Source organism: Nyctereutes procyonoides, unplaced genomic scaffold (assembly GCF_905146905.1).
Source record: "Nyctereutes procyonoides isolate TBG_1078 unplaced genomic scaffold, NYPRO_anot_genome, whole genome shotgun sequence".
Classification (NCBI taxonomy): domain Eukaryota; kingdom Metazoa; phylum Chordata; class Mammalia; order Carnivora; family Canidae; genus Nyctereutes; species Nyctereutes procyonoides.
Window position 1 is genome coordinate 14,632,257 of NW_026575043.1, and position 6,351 is coordinate 14,638,607.

The window sequence follows — 6,351 nt, forward strand, 5'->3', positions numbered from 1 at the left end:
CTGGGGGAATTTCTTAATATTTAGGAGGATCCCTGTCACTGACCTTCCCCATGCATCAGGCTTTCCAGATTCCACTTGGACGCGGTGCCTGGCAGAGAGGAAGCCCTCGGTGGCTAGAGGTTGAAGATGAAGAGCCTGAGGGAAAAGAGCCAGAAAGAGAAGAACAGCAGGAGGAAGGGAGAGGAAAGGACTGCAAAGGAGGAGGAGGAGGGGCTGGGAGGCAGCTTGCTTTGTGCTGGCGAGGAAGCCGAGAGGCCAGGGTGGCCCACGAGAGGCCCACTGTCCAGAAGCCTGGGTGGGACACGTCCCATGATGAAAGATGCAGCATGACAAGACCACTCTACTGGTCTTCGGCATAGAAGGGTGCCCTGTGTGTCTCCTCTTTCCTTTTGCCTTTATGCAGAGGAAGGATTTTTCTCAGAACCCCTGAATACCCATCTGTGAAGCTGGGGTAGCCCCCAGCTCAGCAGTGAAACCTCCTGGCAGGTGGCTCAGGCTCATGCCCACCTGCGCTCTCATGGGCTGGCCCAAGTCTAGATACATTATTTTCCAAAGAGCTTTTTTGTGGTCTCTTCTTGCCGTCCTCAGCAAAAGAAAACAATTGCTTGCTAGTGACTCTGAGCCTGTGTCACCCCCAGAATAATAACCTACCACCCTGGAAGGGTCGCAGAGGCAAACTTGCTCCCCAACAAGTGCATTTGGGGCTCTCAATTCCAAATGCTTAAAATTTGGAGTGTCTATGACTAAAGCAAAGTCTGCGGGCTGCTACTCTTCACTGGCCTGAGACCAGAGCCAGTGTTTAATGGGTGATCGTGTTGCGAAGACCGTCCTCAGCCTTCTCCCTGTGGAATGTCCTTATCAGCATTAAAAGTCACCACATTCCATACAGATCTTTCCAGCACCGGGAGTGTGAAGCAGTGCTGCTATATAAGGTTATTTCCAGCTGCCAAAGTGCCTGCTTTCAGCGACAAAGCCTCATGTGTCAGACCATCACCTCCTCCCCCACCTCCAAGTCAAGAGCAAGAGGGAGAAAATTCTTGGATGAGATCGTTGGGAAGACGGACGGCCAAACTATGCTGCCGTTAATGACGTTTGACATCCACGTGCGTTGGACATCTGAAAACGTTTGCCCTTTTTTGGAATCTAGAAAGCCAAGTCTTTGGGGTCGTAGTTCACAAGTATGCATTTCACAGGCTGTGCGATTCATAAATGCACATACTTCCATTCATGGTAGAGATTTGGGGAGGTACTCAAAATGACTACTTCATCTTCCAGAAAATTGGAAGAGGAGTGAATTCTGATTTCTTGGTAATTTTCTAGTCAATCTGACTTGTCTAAACGTTGACCCAAATTTCACCCTGGAAAGGGCGGCCGGAGGGAGGGCAGAGAGAGTTTCGGCATCCCTTGTATTTGGTGCAGGTTGTGGAGTGGAACATTTCCCTTCCCTGGGATAGGTTTTTAAATATGGCATCACAATGATTTTGTGTGTTCCGGGTATGTACCAGCTCCTCCAATTGTTTGACCAACACTGATCTGCAATATACTGTGCTGACATGGAAGGTGTGGAAAGGAAGATGTAGGTGAAAGAAAAGTGATCCAGAAATCTCCTAAGTCAATGACAGGGGATAATTAAGAACCAACCACAATACCAAAAACAACCAATAATTTTGCATTACTGGGGACATAGCAAGAAAATAAGCACTGCACTCCCAAGTTATTGAATAGAATAAATCTCACAAGTTAATAAAATATGGAAGAAAATATTTTCTGTGGTAATATGACAGGGAGAGACTTAGCATGTCTGACTCCATAGTGGTTCCATTCCCCTCGCTTCTGTGACCTATGGCTTAGGAACGTCTGCTTAGCCCTGCGTGTAGGCATGTTACAGCTCAGATTTGCAAAAACTGCTTTTCACCCAAAACCTATGTCACCATGAGACATTAAAAAAAAAAAAAAGGTACATATAGAAATGACTATGCTGGGGCACCTGGGTGGCTCCAAGCCTTCAGCTCAGATTATGATCCCTGGGGTCCTAGGATGGAGCCCAACATCATATCACTGAGCTCCATGCTCAGTGGGGAGTCTGCTTCTCCCTTTCTCCCTTTCCCTCCTACCATCCCTCCCCACTCATGCTTTGCTCATACTTTGACTCTCTCTTTCAAATGAATAAAAAATCTAAAAAAAAACACACACACACACACACAAAAGGAAATGACTATGCTATGTTTAAGACAAGGAGCAATGTCATGACCAGAATCCTGTACCCAAAGACCAACTTGACCTTGGACAAAGAAGTTAGGTCACCTTCCGCAGTTGTCTACAGATGTCACTCGCCTTTGGATTCCAGCCCCCCGCCCCCATCTCCCTTTTGCTACCATAAAAGCAGCTCGAATTCCGTGCGAAGAAGAGATGGTTCTTTGCAGCAATGGTCCACCACCTCTTTGGGGTGCTGGTTTTCCCAGTAAAATCACTTTCCTTGCCCTAGCATCTTTTCTTTCGACTTATTGACCTGTTATGGACAAACAGAACAAGCGTGGGCCTTGGTTACAGTAGAAGATAGTGGAAAAATAAAAGTCGTCCCCTGTAATATCTAAAACTGTTTAAAAAATCATTTTACTCCTAGACAATATTAGAAGATATGGATTTAGATCAAAGTGTTCAAATCATAAAAATGACAGAAAAATGGTTTCTTAAGTGTAGAGGACACTACCTTTGGTGGAACTCATTTGATTTCTTTCCCATTTCCTTTCATCTTCCAAGTCAGCAAAAGGTTATTGTAGTGTCATTTTCATGAGACACCCCCCACCCCTCTCTGTGCATAGCCATAAAACCAACCTATAAAAAGTTTAGAAGATTGGGATCAAAAGAGAAGAAGAAAATATGCATGATTAGAGAAGTCTCTTAGGGAATTCTCCCCAAGTCACTGGTGAAAATTGAAATTATGTGCTTTGGAATCCAAATTATTCACCTTGGGAGCCTCCGATACTATAGACCATGCTTTCTACATTCAAAAAATACATTCAAAAAAATAGTCAATCATTCTATTTAAATGAGTAGAAATGGACTTCTGGAAGGAGAAAAAACCCACATATGCTTGGAAATGTCCAGATTCAGATAAGAACGTGAGAAAGTCTGTATGAGTCAACCAAGACTAACTGACCATCTATGAGACTAGGTATGTAAACTGCAAGGAATCTTGCAGAAATCTGATAGATTGCTAATGTAATCAGTGGTTTCATATTAACTTCTATGTTTGTGTCTCTCAATCTGGACAAGGCATGTAATGGGTAAACTCGGATGCCAAGGAATAGATGTTTTGGTGAAGTGCTTATTTTATGCAAAGATATTTTTGAGAGAATTATTAAGCAATGATAATATTACAAAGTAGAATGCAAAAATCAGTTGAATTTTAAAATCAAGCAAAAAGAATTCAAATAAGCTTCAGGCATGAGGCACAGTATTGGGGGTTAGGTGTTCATTCTCTGGCCGCTAGGGAGTCTTTGGTAGAAAATCTAAGATGCATATCTCTGTGGGAGCCTGGGTGGCTCAGTCGGTTAAGGATCTGCCTTTGGCTCAGGTCATGATCTCAGGGTCCTGAGATCGAGCCTTGCACTGGGGTCCCTGCTCAGTGGGAAGTCTGCTTTTCTCTCTCCCTCTGACTCTCTCACCCTCGTGCGAGTGTGTGCTCTCTTTCTCTTTCTCTCTCTCTCTCTCTCTCAAGTAAATAAGTAAAATCTTAAAAAAGAAAAAAAAAGAAAAAAAAAGCATATCTCTGAATCCCACCCTCATGCGAGTGTGTGCTCTCTTTCTCTTTCTCTTTCTCTCTCTCTCTCAAGTAAATAAGTAAAATATTAAAAAAGAAAAAAAAGAAAAAAAAAAGCATATCTCTGAATCCCTTTAAATGGATCTGGAATCCTCAGTGGGAATGTATACTGGGTGCATAGGAATAACTGCCTCTAACAAATGGCTTTTCTAGACTCTGGTGTCTAGACTTCCTCATGGCTCAATGCCCATTTGTATTGAATTGAGTCCACTTAGTTTTTTTTTGTTTTTGTTTTTGTTTTTGTTTTTGTTTTTGTTTTTGTTTTGTTTTGTTTTGTTTTTAAGATTCATCCATTTATTTGGGAGAGAGAGAGCAAGAGGGGACAGGGAAGGAGCAAAGGAGAGATAAAATCCTGAAGTAGACTCCTGCTGAGCATGAAGCCTGATGTGGGGCTTGATCCCAGGACCCTGAGATCATGACTGAACCAAAATCAAGAGCTGGCTGCTTAATCAACTGAGCCACTCAGGTGCCCCTAAGTTCACTTAATTCTTTTGGAGTTCTGGTGCTATGGACTGAATGTTTGTATCCCTCTGAAGCTCCTGTGTTGAGATCCTAACCCCTAATGTTGAGTATGATGGTATTTGGAGGTGAGGTCTATGAGGTCTTGAAGGTAGAGTCCTCCTGATGGGATTAGTGCCTTTATAGAGGCAAGACGGGGTTTGCTTGCTTGTTCTTTCTCACTGCCATGAGAGGACACAACAAGAAGACAGCCACCTGCAAACCAGGAAGAGGCTTTCACTGGAAGTCAGCCATGCTGGCACCCTGCTCTCAGACTTCTAGCCTCCAGAACAATGAGAAACAAATTTCTATGGTTAAGGCCACCCAGTTTGTGGTAATTTGTTATAGCAGCCAGAGCTTACTAAGACGCTTGGTCTCCATCTTTACAGTGCTCTTCATCTCTTCTTCCCCATCTCATGCCTTGGCTTCAGAATTGGATTTGGAATGCTCCACCTTTAACCATCATCCCTACTCTCTGTATATTGAAGGAAAATAGGTTCCTGCATCCCACCAGAGCCAGGCCAGCACCCAGCCTACCTGGGAATGGTGAGGAGACAGACGCAGCACTGATTTACACAAGCAAAGGTTGGGCCCTGCCCTAGAATATCTTCCAGAAGGGCCGGATGTGTCCTACTTGCAGCTTTTATATTTTCCACTCAAATACCTTGATATAGTATGCTCAATTTATTACATAATATGACAAAAAGCAAAATTTCTGTTAAAAACATGGTGAACATCTTTACCATAAAAAGGCAGGAATGTATTTACACCGAATTTCCTTTAGATTTCACTAAATGCTGCTTTGAAATAGTCTCTGTGTTCAAGTGTGCCCCTGAGGGCAGGAAGGGAACTAACAGTTACTGCATTTCCACCACACCGTGCCAAGAATTAAGCACCACGTTGCATCTCACACACTATAATCACATCACAAAGGGTTATTTTTTTTTAACACTATCCCACAGATGAGTAAATGGAAGATCAAAAAAGATTCAAATCCAGGTCTCTCTGGCTCCAAAGCCTGGATCCCTGGTCTTTCTTATACTACATTGCCTCTCGAAAAACATCATTCGTAAGTTTGCTCTGGTTCCCAGGTAAAACCTAAAAGCTAAAAAATTAATCCTCTGCCTCTGCATTTCACGGGACACAGAGATTCGCCTGCAGTGTCCAGGCACATCACTTAGCCTCCTTTGTGTTCCTTAGGGTTGGCCACCTCTGCCAACAGAGAGCTCACTGCCTTCAGAGATGTCCATTCCACATCCGGCACCTCTGACTATTCTGGTAAGTTGATTCCACCCAATGTTTGTGCAAATCCATTAAGGACTACAGGCTTAGGAAACAAGATGAATTAGAGAGTGTACTTTTTTGATGTTTATAGTCGAGTGGAGGATTCTGAATTTTAAATGGATCTTTGTCATAAACCTGTTCTTTAGGTAGCTGAATTCTGTGTTCCTAAATTTTTGACAGTCTGAGTATGCCTTCTCAGATCACCCAAACCTGGGTTAGGCTTCTCTTTTTGTGTTTTCATAGCATCGTAGACCCATGCTCATCACAGTTCATAGCACACCTTGTGGAAATTGACATTTTAAAATGTCTGTCACTCGGGGCGCCTGGCTGGTTCAGTCGGTGAGCATGCAACTCTTGATCTCAGGGTTGGGAGTTCAAGTCCCATGTTGGGCATACAACTTACTTTAAACAAAATGAAACAAAAAACCTTGCCTAGACTAGTCCAAGATTTAAATAAATAAATAAATAAATAAATAAATAAATAAATAAATAAATAAAACAAGGTTGGATTAAAATCTCTGTCACTCTTTGATTTTATCATAAGCTTCCTTGAATGCAAGAGTTGAATTTGATTCCTTTTTGTCTTAGACCTAGCCCCATCGGGTAGATAGTAGGCACCAAAAACAAAGCAAAACAAACAACAACAACAAAAATATGTCGGGGAAATGGAGAAATAAATCTTCTCTTCATTAAGTAAACAGTTCCAATTTATTTGCGAAACCTGGTTTCACGATACCTCCCACATA